The sequence below is a fragment of the Chanodichthys erythropterus genome, chromosome 4 (genome assembly GCF_024489055.1).
Source record: "Chanodichthys erythropterus isolate Z2021 chromosome 4, ASM2448905v1, whole genome shotgun sequence".
Taxonomy (NCBI): Eukaryota; Metazoa; Chordata; class Actinopteri; order Cypriniformes; family Xenocyprididae; genus Chanodichthys; species Chanodichthys erythropterus.
Genome location: NC_090224.1, coordinates 18,095,001 through 18,115,977, shown reverse-complemented (window position 1 = coordinate 18,115,977; position 20,977 = coordinate 18,095,001). Strand labels below are relative to the sequence as shown.

General features: G+C 36.2%; 1 protein-coding gene across 3 annotated transcripts in view; it reads left to right on the top strand.

The window, feature by feature from the left end:
- LOC137018552 (kelch-like protein 29) overlaps nucleotides 1-20,977 on the top strand; it is a 307,293-nt gene that overhangs the window by 51,656 nt on the left and 234,660 nt on the right. Inside the window, exon 1 of one of the 3 annotated variants that reach the window (XM_067383222.1) lies at nucleotides 11,596-11,666. The exons of the other annotated variants lie outside the window; for them this stretch is intronic. The gene's annotated coding sequence lies outside the window, so the exon portion shown is untranslated. Of the gene's footprint in view, nucleotides 1-11,595; nucleotides 11,667-20,977 lie in introns of those variants that run through there. 3 annotated transcript variants of the gene reach the window in all.

Here is a 20,977-nt window from a genome sequence, read left to right as displayed (position 1 = left end):
TAAAGAAAATTCATTGTTCAGCTGAAGTCAAATACATAAAGTCAAATCATTGTTGATTCAGTTTTGTTGTAAAGATTGTCAGTTATTAAAGGGGTCCTTGATTATGATTTCACTTTTTTAACTTTAGTTAGTGTGTAATGTTGCTGTTTGAGCATAATCAGCATCTGCATAGTTACGACGCTCAAATTTCAATGCAAAGAGAGATGTTTTCTTTTACAGAAATCGCTTTTTAAGAACTACAACAAACGGCTGGTAGGGACTACAACAAGCTTCTTCCTGAGTTGGTGACATCACAAACCCCAAAATTTACATAAACCTTGCCCCCGAGAACATGCAACAAAGGCCATGTTGGGCTGCTTTAGAGAAGAGGAAGAGTTGTTGTAGTAGAGTGTTGTTGCCGTCATTTTACACCGGACTGCTTCACAAACGAGGGGTCAATTTAATACTGGATTTGCACCGAAAATAAACATGACGGCACATGCTAGTCGATGAATTTAATCAACTCCACAGCAACTACATAAATTTATCCACTAACCAATCAGAAACGTCCAGTTTCATTCTAAAAGTTGTAACTTCTTCCTGAGTCTCTCCATCAGTGTCCGATTCCGGTTTGAACAGTGTAAGACTGAACACCGTTACTGACAATCCTCATTTTGGCTGCGTGAGATTCTCCAGTTTTGTTGTTGTTGAGCAACCGAAGCGTGAGCTGTTAAAGCTCCGCCCTCTTCTGGAAAAGGGGTCGGGAGCAGCAGCTCATTTGCATTTAAAGGGACTCACACAAAAACGGCATGTTTTTGCTAAAAAAAAAAATTAAAATTAATTTAAATTGGTTCGTTTAATCATTAAAGCAGTTCTAGAGAAAACAGTGATGCCATCGTCCAGCTCAGTCCAGTTCTCATCCAACAGTGTCAGTGCAATCAACTCAATAATATGGCTGAATATTAAGTGTCTCTAACTAAGCAAGCCAGAGGCAACAGTCGCAACCCAAACTACATCAGGTGACAGAATGGAGAAAAAACCTTGGGAGAAACCAGGCTCACACGAACACAGTGTGATTATGGAAATCACACTGTGAAAATCACTTTGGTGTTACCAAAGTGTATTAGCACGACTGAAACGCTTGACCAGCATCCAAGACCAGAACAATCCATTTTATATTATATCAGTTTATATATGATAACTGTCCACTGTATAATATGTGTTTGTGTCTTATGTAAGTGTCCGAATTAGCATCAGAAGTGTGAACATCTCCAAATAAAGTTCTCCTGTAATCTCTAATTTCCTCTGTCCTCTTCCTCCTCCGTCTCAGCTAAAACTTTGACCCTCTCCTCCGGTTTTGCCGCTCATCTGCCTACGTATTTCTCGATCTGTTCCACGTGCTTCTGAAGCCGGTCCCACCCCCTCAACACATAAAGAGCACTTGCAGATCACGCTGTGTGCGAATATACAATGGCTTTCAAGGGCCGCAATCTGTTGAGGTTCATGTTGCACAACTCAGATTGTCTTTAGCTGCCCCTATCATAAAAATGCTTAAGACTGAGGGTTTTTGTGATATGTAAATGTAAAAATGGTATTCTGTTTTGTTGATGTACTTGTCTGATACTGGTTCCAGCGCTCAGTTGTTGGGCATCATGCTGTTGCTATAGTTACCTCTACAGGTAAAGCGTTAAACCTCTACATCTGTTTGCGAGTCTCTATTTGGCCAGGTTCTTCTTTTTATATATATATATATATATATATATATATATATATATATATATATATGGTTTATCTTTTTTTTTCTTTTAAAGTCCCCCTGTAGTCAATAATTTTATCCCTTAAAACTCATCTTTGATCACCAAAATTACACATTTAAATGTTTTTCCTGTGAAAAAAAAATTCTTCAAGCCTTAAAATAGCGTGAATGTAACTCTACACCCTCACCTCATTTAGTATACATGGATCAGTGAATATGCAATTTAGCCCCGCCTCCACTTACTCACCCCAGCTCAGAGATCCACTTGGTCAACTTAGTGAGGTAAACACTGCACAATGGTATCAGTTTTTACAACACCTATGACACATAACGGTAATTAATATGATTGCCCTTTTGCTTGACTACGTTATCAAACAGCTAATAATGTGTTGCTAATGTTACACAAATCATGTTCCTGTTCAACATCTCAGAGCCAGACAGCTGCCTTCTAACAATCACAAATGCTTTAAATAACTCAGAACGTCGGTGGAGATAGACGTATAGTTTATCATAACATCGTAATATACATCATACACATACCATATTGCTACATGATTTTTCATATCAACAGAAAAATATACTGGGATAACCTGGCTTCTCTTAAGACTCCCCTGCAAGTTTTGCTAAAACCTGCCGGCACATGGTTGATGTAATTGGTTACAAGGTAGTTTGTGACGATTTCAAACCGCAGGTCTTTTTTTCACTGCAGCAATGGTGTTGACAAATGTATTTGCACATGCTTTGTCTTAAAGCATATTAAAAACATCTCATAGCATATAAACAACATTAAAAACTTGATTTTCACCACAGGGGGTCTTTAATAGGATGAAATTGATTTGGGTTTTGGATTTGGGTCTCCTGCATGGATGTCTAGAGAGATCAATGTCATGGAATCTATGGAGTTTTAACCCTTAATTTGTACCCTGAAATCATGTTCACTAGCTGGCCTACATTTCCCCCCTTTTCTAGCAAGCCAAACAAAGCCACACGATCTGTAACTGAGCCGTTCCCTTTCAGAGTCACCTGAAGTGCTCACTTTAGAGACACATAATATCCAGGCGGCATTACGGCAGATAGATGGCTAAAAAAGAGATAAAAGATACATTTTCTATTCCAAAATGCAACAAAGCTGTTTCAGACTCATTTGAAAAGACATAATGACTGCAAAATGATGAGGCCGAGGTGGTGGGAGCCCGAGAAGGGAATGAAAGACATTGTGAAAACCAGTCGATAATAAAGATGTACTTCAGAGAGAGTCAGAGAGCAGAGTTGTATATCGGAAACTTTGTATCTCCATATTTCGTCTTTTATACTTTTCCTCATTTTTATTTTTTGTCATAAATCATTACTTTTGGTCACCTCGTCTGTCTGTGGGTTTTACAAATATTTAACAAATACAAAAAGTATTAAAAAGAGCTTGTGACTGAACCTTTGAACTCCATTGGCTCCTCTAACTGTCAGTTAAACCTCATAACTCTGCCCCGCCTCTATCATGAATGAAGTGCCACACAGTTTGGACCTTAACTACGTGTTTGCGGTGCAAGGGTAAATAAAGAACTGTTGTTTGAATAAGTACAGCATTTCCTTTACTCAAGAGACACTATATATAAACTCTAATGTTTTATGTATTTGAGGAGCGGAGAAGAGTGTCTTAGTCTAGCATTTGTCATTGAGTCATAGCCAATACTGTCTTAAATAGCCTGTGCGAAGCACTTCATCTTTTATAACATGAGATTTTGGCCAAATGACAGAAAAAACTGAGTGGCAACATAGACCCAATAAACCTGTAAGCTGATGAAAACATAATGCGATGCACTTACTGCCTCAGATGTGGTCGTTCTAATGATGGAGAAAAGTATGTCCGAAGTTCACAGTGTTTATTTTTTTTTTTTAAATAATTTTTTTAAAAGATATTGTAAAGTTTGAAATGTGGCATCTACCCTAACTGGTCCTTAGAGTGCAGCAGTCGGGTTCCGGAAATAAAAACTCCATTTATTTAATTCATTTTGACTTTTGGTAATGATAACCTTTAAAGTCAGCCCTACTGTGAGATATGAGATTTTTAATCAATGGTAAATGGTTCTGTTGAAGCCGCCAGCCGGCATTATTTCAGCTTATTTTTATAATAATCGTGTTCAACAACGGAATTCCTCGAGAAAAGCTACATTACCCATGATTCTGTGCAGAAAATTACACAAATCAGAGTCGAAAAAACAAGACGCACCAAAAGATCTTGTTAGCTCCGCCCACTGTAATGAAGCACTGTGAATGACGTAATCGAGTCGATCACTCTACACTCGCAAAATACTTAAATGTTTGTATATATATGCATATTTTGCAATAAACATAAAATGTATTGTTTATATATATATTTATATAAAATAATATTTGTAAATGAGTAGTTTTATGTTTTTCCATATGCTGTTCGCAATGCTTCATGGGATAGTCGTCAAAGCCATAGTCTTCAAGTACACAGTCTTGTACCTTTGTATTTTTGTCCGATTTTCAAATACTTTTAGTGTTGTGATTCACCTCGTAGCTGATTGGTTTAATTCATGGCTTATAACCCTTTTAACAAAGACTTTTTTTTTTTAAATGAATAGAAAAAACACTTCCAGAACCAGCACCTCTGAAGAAGGCGCTCTATGGGGCCGCCACATTACGATAACAGCATACCGATTGGCCCAAGCTTATCATTTCACCTTTAAAATGATTGGCTCTTTGTTGTAGTTCTGAGTTATTTCTTAGTTTGCTTTAATGACCCATTATATATTTTCGGTAATGAAATCAGTGATTTATTGGTTGGTTTGTGGGGTTATTGAATGCAGGACTCTATCCCGTTGTCTGCGGGAGAGCATCTGCTGATCATTCAGCACGTTTAATATGCTATTAATGGACAAGCAGTATTCATTTTCCCCACTCATCTAATACAATTTATTTGATAAGCAAACACACTGATCTGCTTTGTGCTCATATGGTTTATTCACTTCTAAATACTGTCAAGCATATGTCATGATTCCTGTTGCTGAGGTGCATATTGATTTTATTAAGTCTGAATGCTCAGCCACCACTGACGATAACATGTTAGACAGGATATGAAGCGGCTGAGGCGGTTACCGTAGCGATAAATCTATGCATCGCCATGGCGATTGTGACACATGCTACAATTAGGATGCTCTCCGTGGCAAGTCTGTCGAGTTGAGTTATTATTTCATGGTGTGCTTTTGTTTGCCAGGGCTTGATTATGTGCCAATGAGCATTTTATCAGATGATCCGTCTAATTTTTGTTCTGTAAGAATAATTTATTCTTTTTTTTTTTTTTTAAATGTTGAATCAAGTTTATCATTTTGCAAATGCTGAGGTAATGCGTTGACATTAACTGACAATTTAATTGGTGCTGAAAATATCTTTTGCAACTATCATGAAGGTGCTGATCGCAAAACAAATCATTGACTTTTATGCATTTTCTTATCCTCACTTTAATGCATACTTTGTTTTGATACTTATTGTATGTAATAAATTGAAGAGAGAGCATGCCAAGACAAATGGAGTATATGGAAAAGTTCATCATTTGGTGCTAAATCTCTTTCACTGTTTGTGGACTAATATTATTAGACTTGTGCATGATGTATTAATATGGGATGTTAAGAAAAGACACATGAAGCATCAACATATTTTTACAGCTGAATTTGATTGTATATTGACCGGGGCTGATTGTCATACTCAGTGAATATTGCTTGGGGAGGGTTGTCAATTTCTTTATATACACATGCTGTAATGTCTTGGCTACAAAAAGGTATTGAACATTTCCACAGTTATTTTGACCAGATGCAGTTCATTGAACACATGTGCGAGGCATGTTGTCATACTTTATGGGGTAATTTGTCACAATAAAACTTGCCATTAAACAGGCTATTGTAGGCACTGCATTGATCACAAGTGACAGAAAACACATTTGTAATGTTACGAAAGATTTCTATTTCAAATAAATGCTCTTCTCTGAAAAAAATGTATCACGGTTTCAACAAAAATGTTAAGCAGCAGAACTGTTTTCAACATTGACAATAATAAGAAATGTTTCTTGAGCAGCAAATCAGCATATTAGAATGATTTCTGAAGGATTGTGTGTCACTGAAGACTGGAGTGATGCTGCTGAAAATTCAGCTTTGATCACAGGAATAAATTACATTTTAAAATATACTAAAGTAGAAAACAGTTATTTAGAATTGTACACTTTGTAAAGATCCATTTTGAGGGTTATATTAGCTGTGTGAACTTTGTTTATGCAATGATAGAGTTGAGAGATCGGGAGGGGGCGGAGAGTGCGAGCAATTAAAGGGGCCGCAGCCTGAATCGCCGCATTTCAAATTATGCCCCAAAATAGGCAGTTAAAAAAATCTATAGGGTATTTTGAGCTGAAACTTCACAGACACATTCAGGGGACACCTTAGACTTATATTACATCTTGTAAAAAAACGTTCAATGGCACCTTTTAAAGGGATACTCCACTGTTTTTTCATATTAAACTATGTTATTCTCTCTCTAAATCGCTCTGTCTTGCGGCGAAACTTTGTTAGCACTTAGCTTAGCCCAGTTCATTCAATAGGGGCCAAGTTTAAATACAGTTACTCGAGTAGTGTAACTCGACCTAGGACGGTTACACAAAACAAAACGTTGCGCTATTCTAAGCGTGTAAAATGGATAACTATATTGTATGGCGGAATAGCATAGCAAGTGCCGCTCCCTCTCCTCCTCCCTCTCATTTCCGTCAATAGAACCAACGTGACTTTTACAGGAGAGGTAGCGGGGGACTTTTCACGAGTGAAGATATTACTGCGCCAAGTCAAAGTGCTCCCGAGCACTTGCTATGGTATTCCGCCATACAATATAGTTATCCATTTTACACGCTTAGAAAAGCGCAACATTTTGTTTTGTGTCACCATCCTAGGTCGAGTTACACTACTCGAGTAACTGTATTTAAATAGGGAAAACGTGTAGGTGTTTGGTAGCTTCTCTGCTTGGCCCCTATTGAATGAACTGGGCTAAGCTAAGTGCTAACAAAGTTTCGCCGCAAGACAGAGCGATTTAGTGCACGCACTGAGACGAGAGAGGTATGTATCAACTCGTCTTAGTTAAGGGAATAACAGTTTAATATGAAAAAAACGGTGGAGTATCCCTTTAAAAAACTTCATTCATCCAGTCACATGATTTTTAAAATGAGTTTTCAATTCATCTGAAATATTTTTCCCCTAATTAAGACCACTTTCAGTTGAGTTTGTAGTATGTTTTAAAAGAAACAGTGAGAGGTAACTGATGCTTTTTAGAATGTTAGTGTGTGATGTCACAGAAAGGCTCCATTACTGGAACACCCTCTCTCTGTGAGGTGAAAGAGGCTGTACTCTCGCAGCACTTCACATGTGATAATGCAGTGTTGCTCTCAGCAGTACAGTGAGCTGTTGTTTTATGAGACTTTCCTTTCTGCAGGCTGAAGGATGTTGAAGCACTCTTAACTCCAGCTCCTGTTCTTCTCTCTGTCTCTCGTCCTGCTGATCTTGTATATATAATTAGTTCATTTTCCACTTTAATAAGCTGGATGACGCTCTGTGCTTTTCAGACAGGCCCGATGGCATGGACAGCCCCAGAGAGAGTTTCAGAAATGAGAATCTTGTGCTCGTGGTCCTACATGGGCGAATCGCACAAAGACTTGTACAGGTCACATTTCACGCCAAAATGGGGGGAAAAAATGTAAAGAATTATATTTATACATATATGTTATGTTTTTTTTTGTACTTGGGATGAAATATGATCCAGACATAATCTTGACAGGATTTATGAGATTACACCCAAACACCGTACCACATATAGAATAAAGAGAACATGAGACAGAACGAGCGTGGGATGTTTTAAGCAATAAAGCAAACATCAATACGACCCACACAAACATAAAGTACTGCGGCTGCAGAGTCAGGAGCAATGATGTGTTGTGATATTGAGCGATGCGTTGGTGAAGTGGAGGTGTCACAGGACCCTCCTTCGTTTCTGCATGTCTGTCATATGCTACATGTGAATGCATAATCTGCATCTGTAATCCTACCCTGAAGTTCATTTGACCCTTAAAATGATGCTGATGTCCCATGCTGATTTTGCTACTGTACCTTTAAGACCTCTGTCTGTATGGAAATATGATTGGTTAACCTCTGCGCACTGTCGTTTGTCAGACGTACCAGGTTGCTGAATAATGAATAGGGGTTGATATGTAAATGAAGACTGTCATATGTTAATGTACTTTGTTTTTGTACATGTGAATGACCTCTTATGATTGGCTCACCTTTTTGTGTGTGAAATGAGGATCTATTTATTATATTATATTATATTATATTATATTATATTATATTATATTATATTATATTATATTATATTATATTATATTATATTATATTATATTATATTATATTATATTTAAAAATGTAATTTATGATGAATTTTCAGCATCATTACTCCAGTCTTCAGTGTCACATGATCCTTCAGAAATCATAATATACTGATTTGCTGCTCAAGAAACATTTCTTATTATGTTGAAAACCGTTGCGCTGCTTAATATTTTTTTGGAAACCATAAATCATTTTTTTTTTCAATATAGAAATCTCAAATTTGAGCAGCACTTATTTGAAATCTTTTGTAAAATGTCTTTAATGTCACTTTTGATCAATTTAATGCATCCTTGCTTAAAAAAACATACTTTCTTCAAATCTTTTAACCGGTAGTGTATATTATATTATATAACCAAGTCAAATAAGTGTCACTTCATGTCAAAAAGGTTGCCATCCTCTGATATCAATGGTTACAGAAATTTAGATTGATGCAATGTTGCAAAATAACCTTTGCACCAACAGCCAAACACACAGTCCCATTTTTTGTTGCAGACTACAACAGAATTTGTTTTAAAGTCTTTAAATGCTTTCATATGGTCAGGAAAGTGCAGCTAAGTGTCTCCATAGCAATAATTTCAGAAACTGCGAGACAAACGATTCAATTAGGGCCTGCTGGCTGCATCGCGCCTTATATTTTGTCATTAGGGCTATTCAGTTTCAGCCTAGGGCAGTTCTGTCTAATAAAGTAGAAGCTTTGGCATTTGCTGGTGAGCTCACAGCTACTGTAGCTACACACAAACACACACACACGCATACTGAGATGTAGGGCACGGGCCACTGAGCTACATCATTGCTTCATTTGGATCAAACTCTAGCACACTAGAGTCATTTATCTACATAGTCTCAGTGTGTGTGTGTGTGTGTGTGTGTGTGTGTGTGTGTGTGTAACCTTGAGGCACTGCAAGCTCAAGTACCAGTGAGAAGTCAAATGAGAGGGAATGTATTCCCCTGTAACCCCCACACAGGAACAACATAAATCCCAGACTCTCTCTCTCACACATAAGCAGTGTGTTTGTTTTAGTAATGAGAGTGTAATGTGTTCTTACTGCACACTTTGCTTTTATCATTTATCAGAATGTGCAGTGTTTGCATGTTTGTGGACAGCAGTATAAACGCAAAGGCAGATATACGTTGTATATGCATATTTTGTAAGTGATTCACGCACTGTAGGTTTATATTTCGTCCTGAAAACATGAAAATGCATTTCTGTCAGGACCATTATCGTCAAATATTATTGAAAATTGCAGAGTTTGTATTGGCGGTATTGTTCTGTTCTGGGCAAGAACTCCCTGCGCATCCATACAGCCTAGCATGGATAAGAGCAGGGAGAGCAGCAATAACCCCCCTAGGGGTAAACAGAACAGAACCAACATATGCAGATATAATTAATGTCAATGATTTAACATGTACACATATTTCAAGAATTAGTCTGATTCAGGGGAATCATAAGGCCAATCCTGACTGAAGAGAGGATGGAGGAGGGTAATTAGCTACTGAGAAATGCAATAGCTGCTGATAATACTGAGGAGCTTATATATGGATGCTGTGATAGGCGTTGTATTCCTATAGGTAGACGTTCTATAGGTAGACGTAAGTCACCTGGGAGTCAGCTGATGCGAGCATGACTGACGTGACCTGCCAGAACTGACGCTAACGCTGGATTTATTTTCAGTACATATGTATCATTACTTAGCAAACAGCTATTCTTTATATTTTAAAAAGATACATTTTTGAGTCTTTAAACTTGGAGAGCTGTCTCACATAGTTCGCTACACCCCTACTATAAAAATAGATTTGCTGGTCTTATCTGGTTTGAGCTGGTCTCAGCTGAAAAAGTCACCAAAACCCTTCTAAAACAGTGGTTCTTAACCTTTTTGACTCTAACGCCCCCATTTTCCACAACAATATTTGAAGGCCCCATGATTTTTTATTCGTGATTTACTGAATAATGATAAAGGATAAGGATTTTTCTTCTAAATAAAATAGTTTAGTGCTTGACTTAAAGGGTTAGTTCACCCAAAAATGAAAATTCTGTCATTAATTACTCACTCACATGTCGTTCCACAGCCGTAAGACCTTCGTTCATCTTCAGAACACAAATTAAGATATTTTTGATAAAATCCGATGGCTCAGTGAGGCCTCCATTGACAGCAAAATAATTAACACATTCAAATGCCCAGAAAGCTACTAAAGACATATTTAAAACAGTTCATGTGACTACAGTGGTTCAACCTTAAAGGTACAATATGTAAAATTTTTGCAGTAAAATATCCAAAAACCACTAGGCTAGTGTTATATATTTTGTCCAGCTGATTACAAACAATATCGCTAATGTTTTCAACTACTTGTAAATCATGAGAAAATTCCCATTCTAAACAGTGACACGGGGCAGTGCAGTCGCCTGTCAATGACGTCAGTTACCTTTGTTACCGCCTTTACTGACGTAGAAACCACATGACAACAGTGCCGTGGACAAAATAATGCTGAAGTAGTGTCTAGCGTCCAGCAAACCACTAGCTCGCTTCAAGCAGTTCCTTATTTACTTCTTGCACGTTTTATGGTGGATTGTGTTACTTATTTATGGAACATAATTACTGTTTACCATCTGCTGCTGGTTCTGTCGACAAGGACAGCTCCCGTAAACTCATGACCGGAAAAGCGGAAGCGGCGCCGGCGGCTGTGTCATAATAAAAGTCCCGCTGCTCGTGAGGCGTGTGTTGATCGATCGCTCCAGCTCCTCGTTCAGCTCCCGCAACACTCAGTCCTGCTCTGCTTCATACTACAGTAACGTTAATAATCGCATCCACGAACATGAGTTCTTCCAGACTCCAATCCCTATTCTTTTGCACCGTCCATTGAGATGGAGACCACATGTCCCAAGTTTCCGCTCTAAAACTTGACGTCATCAAACTACGCCTTTGTTTTGAATAGGCTTCTAGCGACCTCTAGCGGAAAAAAATATCACAAATTGTACCTTTAATGTTCATGAAGCATTATAAACAAATATCCCCTCTGGACATCGCTTTTGGCCACTAATGTATATGGCACACACAAATATTTGCTAGAATAGTCCAGTATTTATAAACATTTAAAAAAAAATGGTAGATGACTTTCGCCTCTGAGCTCTTTGTGATTTGCAAAAAGTACATGTGATGTTGATAACTTAAAATGCAGCTTATATCTCTGTTCTAAGTCTGTAGTGGTTGATAGCTTGGTTCCAGATAACTTTACAGAATTAATAAAAACAGTCATGGTGATTGCAACCGAAAAAAGAATGTTTGGGTATTCGTCAACATATGACCTGTGCTTTATGGTGGTGTTTGTTTGAATCATCTTATTTCTCTAAGGATGAGTGACAGGTCTCTGTGCGGCCGGTTTCCGTGGTTACACCCTCAGGGTCACTGTGGGAGGGGTCATCACAGGGGGAGATGGCGACCTGACAGAAATGAACAAGTAGTCGCTCTGAGGAGAGTTGGCCGCTGCTGCAAGGGCACATTTATGTAAGTGATGTCTGATTCGCAAGCAAATTGTTCTTTTTAACTGGTTCTTTTTAATAATCCGGTTGAACTGATTCACAAAGCACTTGTAAATGAGGTCAAAAGCACCAAATGCAAATAAAAGAAGAGAAACTTTATTATGACTTGCAGTATTTGATGTTTAAAATCTAATTTTAAGAAGTCTGACCCTGATGTGATGGAGAGGGATCTTGTATTGTCCTGAAGGGGTTTATTTTCTAGCTTGAATGGCTAAATAAGAAGTTAAAAAGACATTAAAAGAAATAGATTTTTATTATGTGAGGATGAAACTGCTGTGCTACGAGAGGAATGAAATGTTTTTTTTTTTTTTTTTTTTACATTACATTAACAATATTTGACTGCAGAATGTCACAATCAGAATTTTAGCCATTAAAATAAAAGTATGAGCGGAAAACGTCAAGTTTGACACCTCCAGTCAAGACTTTTTAAATGTTTTTTTTTAAGTTTCATTTGCTCACAAAGGCTGCATTTATTTGATCAAAAATGCTGTAAAAAGAGTAATATTGTGAAATATTATTACAATTTAAAATAACTCTTTTCATTTTAATGTGTTAAAATATAATTTATTCCTGTGATCAAAGCTGAATTTTCAGCATCATCACTCAAGTCTTCAGTGTCACATGATCCTTCAGAAATCATTCTAATAAACTGATTTACTGCTCAAGAAACATTTCTGATTATTTATCAATGTTGGAAAACGTTGTGCTTTTTAATATTTATGTGGAAATCATGATGCATTATTTACAGGATTCTTTGATTAATAGAAAGTTCAAAAGAATAGCATTTATTTGAAGTAGAATCTGTTATAACAGGGGTGCCGGATTGGAAAAAAATAACCATGTGCAGGCCGAATTAATTAAAAAAACAAAAACAAACAAACCTTAGTGCACTGATAGTTGCGTTAATATTAACCATATAAACAATAAATTAATTTGCAAGAAAACTAGTACACTGCTCCTTAAAACTGCATTTGTTTTTACAGCAAAAAACTCAGATTAAATAATGCTTTTTAAAATATATATTTTTTTTTGTGATGCACCTTTTTAGATTTTTCTTGGCCAATTCCAATTTTTCTATAAGCAAATTGGTCGATTCTGACACTGGTTTCAGATTTTTTTAAAAAGCAAATTCTTTGGTTGTTTATTTATTCAAAAAATATGTGTAGCTCAAACACTGCATTTTTATCACAATCCCAACAAATATGCGCATGAGCAGTTGTTTTTAATTTAAATTATTGTATAATTTTAAGATTAACAGCAAAAACAGCACGGTCTGACTTTAGATTTGTGAAATTATGCTACATAAGACACCTGCACAAAACAAAATCAGCAGACGGACTGAATGAAAATGCAAATTCACTCTCTGACAGTAAGTGGCGCTTATCGAACAGCAGTGATATACACAAAAAATATACACAAAGCAGTGCTGCGTTTATAAATAGGCTACTACTTTATACAGAGATAAGAGGAAAAGCCATCAAAACTTTTCTGAAGACAGTTCCCTTCAGAGATACATTCATATCAACCCCAATTTAATATTTATATTCTTCTTCTTCTTATTTTTCGCAAACAGTGAGTTTGTGCATGGTAGAGTATTTTCTTTGCATTCACGTCTGTTATCCTCTTTGTGTCCATATTCAGCGGGTGCCTGTGTTAACGTCCTTTTCACAGACATCATAAATATTTCCACACAAATTTTATTACAAAGCACTTTGTTTGCAAAGTATAAAGATTGACCATTATAAACCTAAAAAAAAAAAATTGGATTCATGACCAGTGGACTAGTGCATCTCTATTTTTTTTGTTTTATTATAGCTCCTTTGTGGGCCGTATTCAGCCCGCGGGCCATATGTTTGACACCCCTGTGTTATAACATTATAAATGTCTTTACTGTCACTTTTGCTCAATTTAATGCATCTTTGTTGATTAAAAGCATCATTTCTGAAATCTTTTCTGAGAATGTTTTATGATTAAAACTGTTAGACTGGAAATCATAAACATCATTTAACATATTGAAAACAGTCGGAAAACGGCAGTATTTCACTAGAACTAGGCAAAAGTGATGCTAGCTGTAGCCACCACGATGCTAGCACGTTGTCATGTGACTGTTAAGTTGTTTCAGATTGCTTTTTAGTCTGTTGCTGAGGTGTTCTTGTTGATTAGTAGGTGTTTTTTAATTCAAAAGAGGTGAAATTCAATTGTAGTAATTAAAATGCTAGCCTTAGCAAACACGTTGAATATTTAGCTACATGTAAAATACTACCTTTTGAACATAATTCATTGAATAATTTCAGTCTTTGCTTAGTTTTTCTAAAGTAATTCATTGAAATGAATCTGAATAAACAGATTTACAAAAAAAAATCAATGTTTTTAACACTAGTTGTGTACAGTATGTAGCAGCTAAAAGTAGTGCACTTAAAGTGACTTAGTTTCCACAGCCATGTTTTATTTATTGATTTCACATTGAAGGTCACGTCTGAATGAATGCTTTATTTTGCTTTATAAAAACTCCTGAGTGCTGGCATCAGCATTGTCTGTTCAGTATTAAATCATTTATTAATATTCAGCTAGTAAATGACAAATTTCTGAATGATACTCCATTGCCGCTCATTATTGGTTGTCTTTAGCTTCCTTCAGCGACTGCTGTGTGACCGTTACGTGACCGCGGTCCTTCGAGACGGTTTGGGAGCAGGTCAAGTGGCGTGTGTGTTGTGATGTGCTCTGGCGTGAACCGGTCCAATAACTTGCATGTGCGGTGCACTCTGGCTGACCCGAGAGTGTGGCAGGACACGGGCGCTGAACCGTACGGGCCACATCATTTTTTAATGGCGCCACAGAAAGCCTTACCACTGCTGGGACCTGTCTTTACTTTAAAACACTCTCAGTGAGGTAGCTGTTTATAGCCTCAGTTAGATCAGAGCCGCCGGACAGCCTGAAAGGGTTTCGACACGCAGTGCATTAAGAGGCGCCCATGGATCTCGCGTGTCCCGTGGTGTAGATAATCACAATGAGTAAACTATCAAACGTCAGGACATCAGCGGAGAGTGACGCCCGATTCGGCTCTCAGGGTTTCACGTTTTGACTGAAGTTTTTGAGTTTTTAGAGGTTTTGAGTGCATTTAGTGGCTAGGATTTTTTTCTGATTCATTTTTGTGCCCATTTTTGTCAATTCAATTCAGTTGTATTTTTCTGTGTTAAAAGTGTAAATAAACTGCATTTTTACAGTTTCTGAAGAAAATGTGTTTTTGTCTGTGCAAAATGCAGCCACAATGGATGCATTTTGGATGGTGGATGCACAATGGATGCACAATCAATGGTTTTTCCCAGGGTGTTGCTAAGGTGTTTGGCGTGTTTATATGTGGTTTCTAGGGTGGTTGCTAGGTGGTTGGAAGGGCATTTTGCTGACTAATAAGCTTTAAGCTCAGCCTCCACAAACCTTTTATCTAAATAAGGAAATAAAAAGAGATAAAAAATAGATTTCAGTTGACATTTTGTTGTTATATGAGAACAAAACTGCCGTGCTACCAGAGGGATGAAACGGGCACAATGGTTAAATACAGTTTAGCAGTCATTATTTTACATTATTTATATTTGACTTCAGAATGTTGCAATCAGAAATTTTAGCCATTCAATTGAAAATATAAGGGAACAAAATCACAATGTGCATTACCATTCAAAAGTTTAGGAGCAGTATAAGATTTTTTAGATAAGAAGTCTCTTTTGCTCTCAAAGGCTGCATTTATTTGATCAAAAATACTGTAAAAAGAGTATTATTGTGAAATATTATTACAATTTATGCTCTTTATCAATGCTGTTTTCTATTTGATTATATTTTAAGAAGTGCTGTCGGACCAATTAATTGCGATTAATCAGGTGTGTTTGTGTGTGTGTATGTGTGTGTGTGTATATATATATATATATATATATATATATATATATATATATATATATATATGTATATATATATATATATACACAATGCTAGGGAGATTACTTACAAAATGTGGTTAGTTACTGGTTCCAAATTACATAACTAAAAATTGTAATTAGTTATGTAATCTAGATTACTCATTTTAGGTAATGTACTCTGACTACTTTTTGATTACTTTTTAGATTACTTTTGACCTAACTCATTTATCACATTGATTTGAATATGATAATCTTGTACCATATTCAATGTACCATACAAAGATATTCCTTTTTTAATCAATAACATAAAGTGTATTAAATATTACATTATGTCAGGGTTTCCCAGAGTTTAATGAAAAGCTATTACGTAAAAAACAAAACAAAAAAAACATAAAAATTTAAAATGAATGTGTGTGCAATTCCACAAACATGAAAGACCTTCAGAATGTATATAAGCAGTAGAGTTTTATAGAAAGAAAAATTTAAAACATAACAAAGAGGTAGAATCAATGTATTATGAATAATTTACTGCCATTGTGAGAATAACACAATCATGTAATCAGTAGAAAAGTAACTAATTACAGGTACTTAATTTTGGAATCTGATTACATAATCCAGATTACATTTAATCAGTTACTATGCAATTTATTCCTGTTGCTACAACTGTCCCGAACTCCGTTTCCCAGTATCCCTGTTCATCACCTGTTTGCACTTCCCTCATCAGCCTTCCCGCTTCTCCCTGGATTCCCTTCACCTGTCTATTGTCATTAGCACTCCCTTTAAGTTGGACTCACTCCCTGCACTCCCTTGTTGGTTCTATTGTTTGCTTTATGTTGGTGTGTAAAGTTCCTTTGGTGATTAAACCCAGTGTTTATTTGCAATAGAGACCATTATAAATATCTACAGATTGTAACATTATAAACCTCTCAGTCTCAAGTCAAAAACTTGGCATGTTGATGAGATGTGATTTCTAGGGTGGCTGCAAGGGCATTCTGCTGAACAAGCTCCGCCCCCACAAAACCTTTAACTAACTTGGTCAAGAGTGAGACATTTTAATGAGGACGGCCCAATAAAATGACTTTGTTTATTGGGTTTTTTTCTGACCTAATTTTCAGCGAGTCCAAGAACATGAGTGCAGCACAGACACATTTGTCTGCAGTCCCCAATGAACAGGCGGCCTTTACGCAGATTTACGATTGCTGGGGTCGAAACTACAATACAGGCAGACGGAAAAATATCATCCCTCAAGGAGAGCGCTGTTACGAACACTTAAATGGGCTTCTTGAGTGTATAAATATAGCGTTTTGTTTTGATCTTTTGGTTTATTAATGCTTTAACGGATTTTTTTTATTTTTTATTAATATAGTACATGTGACTAAGTACATACAAAAAACATTGACATGAGAGTCAGATGGTGGAGAAGCATGTTAACACGTTTCTATTTTCAGAGCAGATGTAAATCACGTAAGAAGTCATAAATGAAATGCAGACAATTCTGTGCTGTGTTGTATTTGTTTCTAAGGACAGTGAAATAAAGACCTATAATGCAAGTAACTAAACAAATGTCTTCAAAAGGTAATATAGCTTTATTAGGATCTTGAGCAACTTTGACCTATTGTGGTGGATAGAATGATGTTTCAAGTATGACACACATACAAACAGGAATATCTTGACATTTACATTAAATGTCACATGGCTAGTGTTAGTTCTGTGCTATTATATTGCTTCCACCAAGCTATTACTATACAGTATGCATAGGAGGGTGAAAAGAAACAAGAGAAAGATATATTTTGAGATTATAAAAATGGTTACTGTGCTAATCATAAAATCTGTTGGAAAGCTTCTCTTTCTGATGGAGCATCCTGATCATGCATTTTTAGTAAATATTGAGTAGAATATATGCTAATTTCATTTCAGTAATTATGTGCATTTCTCATTTGCTACGATTTTATGAAGAAATTAATACTTATTCAGCAAGGATGCTTTAAATTGATCAAAAGTGACAATAAAGACATTTATAATGTTACAAAAGATTTCTATTTCAGATCAATGTTCTTCAATTCATCAAAGAATCCTGAAAATAATGCATCACGGTTTCCACATAAATATTAGGCAGCACAACTGTTTTCAACATTGATGATAATAATAAGAAATGTTTCTTGAGCAGTGAGCAAATCAGCATATTAGAATGATTTCTGAAGGGTCATGTGACACTGAAGACTGGAGTAATGATGCTGAAATTTCAGCTTTGATCACAGGAATAAATTACATTTTAAAATATACTAAAATAGAAAACAGTTATTTAAAATTGTAATAATATTTCAATAAATATTACTGTTTATTTTCATCAAATAAATGCAGCCTTGGTGAGAATAATAGGCTTTTTCATAAAATCTTACTTTTGTGAATGTTTATATAGATATATTAGCAGGTTCTGGTGGATCTTGAACAAAAAATAGGTCAAAGGTTATTATACGAGACAGCAGAAGAAAATTAGTACTAATGCAGATAAGAAAATGCATTAAACTACATAATTTTGCTCGAAAGACCTTTCGATCAGTTAAACTTACCTGACTTTTTGCATAAATCCTTTTATGCGGTTTATGGTAATTAAAATACATTTAATTAGAAGGACATTTTTATTTATATTTATATGGTAAAACATATCCAGAGTCTGGATGCTGAAGAAAAACCGGTTGAAAACCACTGCTCTTGAATAAATTTGGACATGGGAAAGATATTGGTGAACAACGTAAAACACCTTTTAAGCTAAAACTAGAAAAACATTCAAGCGTCAAGTGTGTCACTGCTACCCGACTAGTGTCACCAAATCTAAATAATGACTGTTTCCAGGCTTCCCAAACACACTATTCACCTGCCATTAGTCAGAATAACCGGTAGCCCCGCCCAACTCTCATGCCATTGGTTGAGATATTAATATGCTCTATTGGATGATGCAGCAAACGTTTGCAGAATCTGGTGCGATACGCTATGACAAACATGTTTTTGTTTGTTTCTTTTCCCCAAAAGCACCAGTTCCACTGAATCTTATGAAACTTGACATCAGTATTGACTTTAGCGGAATATTTGATTTGATGCTAATGAAAAGGAGACTCTGAGGGATGCGGGTACAATGTGTACATATTGTCCATTTGTGTAGCTGGTTGATCAAACTAAACATTTAACATGTAAATGAAATTTAAAAGTAGCGACATTTACTCACACAAAAGGCTGGTTCTGGTGTCCTCAAACGACACAACGGGCACTTCCCAGCTTCCACAGGAGAGTTTCTCTCCTAATATCAACCAAAATGTTCTCCCCTCAGCATCAAATGGTGTTTCTAAAGAGGCTTAGAGTAAAATGACTTTCAAAGCTGGTTTACAGAAAAAACACCTTTCTCTCTTAAACTGCTTACAGTTTGTATTTTTATGTTGAATTGCAGGAGCATGAGTGGAATTATGTCAGCAACACGCTAGCAGCATTCCTGGAAGTCAAATCCATGAGTGAGGGAGGGGAAATGCACAGATTCCTGGCACATTCGTAGTGTTCGGCTTTAGTGTTCTGCCTTGACACTTTTTAAAAGGATGAATGGTGCTCAACCGATGTAGATATTTCAACAGCCAATACTAATATTATTTACAATCCAGCAAATATTACTACTGATTTTTTTGTTCTTCTGATTCATTCTGATTCATCAGTCACAATGGAAATGGAAGGTTATTTCAAGTTCAATGCTAAGGGAGATATTTCCTTTTAAAGAAATGGCTGGTAGGGACTACAATGAGCTTCTTCCCGGGTTAGTGACATCACTAACCCTAAAATTTACATAAACCCTGCCCCCGAGAACACGCAACAAAGGGTGAGGCCATGTTGTTGCAATACAGTACGCAACACAAATGCAATAGCATGTCATAAAAGCAAGATGACAACATGACAAGTTATAACCGTAATTAAACTAAACTTTATCTGTTCTATCTTCATGCAGCATATATTCTCTGGCTCTGTAGGCATCTTACAATTTATAGATTATCATGACAGAATATGCTAATCAATGACTTTAAGGTAGTTAACTCCACATCAGCTACATAAATTCCTCAACTAACCATTCAGAAACGTCCTGTTGTATTCTACATGTTGTCACTTCTTCTTGAGTCTCTCCATCATTGTCTGACTCGGGTTTGAACATAAAAGGCTGAAGAGTTTCTGACTTTTTTTGTGAGTCTGTGTGTGGTAATCAGAGTAATCTGCTGCTAACATGAGCTCTTCAAAAACTCCGCCCTCTTCTTGGGAGCAGCAGCTCATTTGCATTTAAAACACACACTAAAACGGAGCGTTTTTGCTCATCCTCAAAAAGTGACAAATTTAACATGCTATAATAAATGAGCTGTGGGATATTTTGAGCTGAAACTACATATACACTTTCTGGGGACCACAGAGACTTATTGTACATCTGGTAAAATTGGCATTATATGACCCCTTTAATACATTTAAATATTAAGTATGAATTGATTGAATATAATGTGTTCATTTATAAGTGAAGCGTATAATGGAATTGCACAGAAATGTGCAAATATCTAAATGAAATACTGAATATGAATTGAGTAAATATTGTTTAAGATGTTAATATAAAATGTGAAGAGTATAATGGAAATGCACAAAATTTGCAAATATTTAAATTAAATATTGAATTTGAATTAATATTTTGTAATTTATTCCATGAAGTGTATAACTGAATTGTGCAAGATATGTCAAATATTTATAAAATTAAATATTGAACATGATTTGAGAATATATTGTGTAATGTTTTAATTTAAAAATGTGAAGCATATAATGGAATTGCACAAGAATGTGAAAATATTTGTAAGCAATAAGGTACTCGAGGCTGTGCTGTATGGTGAATAAGTCACAGCTGAAGGGCGTTGTTAGGCACGATGCAAAGACGCAACTGACAAATGCTTTGAATAGCACTGTCATGGGAAAACCCTTTAACTGTTAAAAGGACAAGATATCACAGCAGACATTTTTTATCATGAACATAGGACTGACCTGAAGGAAAATGCTAAATCTGAATGCAGGAAGTAAACTTGCTCACTAGATCTATTTCTCACAATACTGTTCTATATAATACAATAAGCTTCACTTTCCTTCGCAAAGACCCACCCCCCTTAGTTACTGTTGCTTTGTCTGACAAGCCGTGGCGCTGTCACGAAAATACATCACGGAGCAAAGAGGACACTGACAACACATCAACAGACAAGATAGAGCAGGTTACTTATGATATTAAACAAAGTCCCAGCTTTCAAACTGTGTAGTTTTTTAAGAAATTCCAACAATAAAAACTGTTGTGACAGATTGCTGTAGCTCCTGC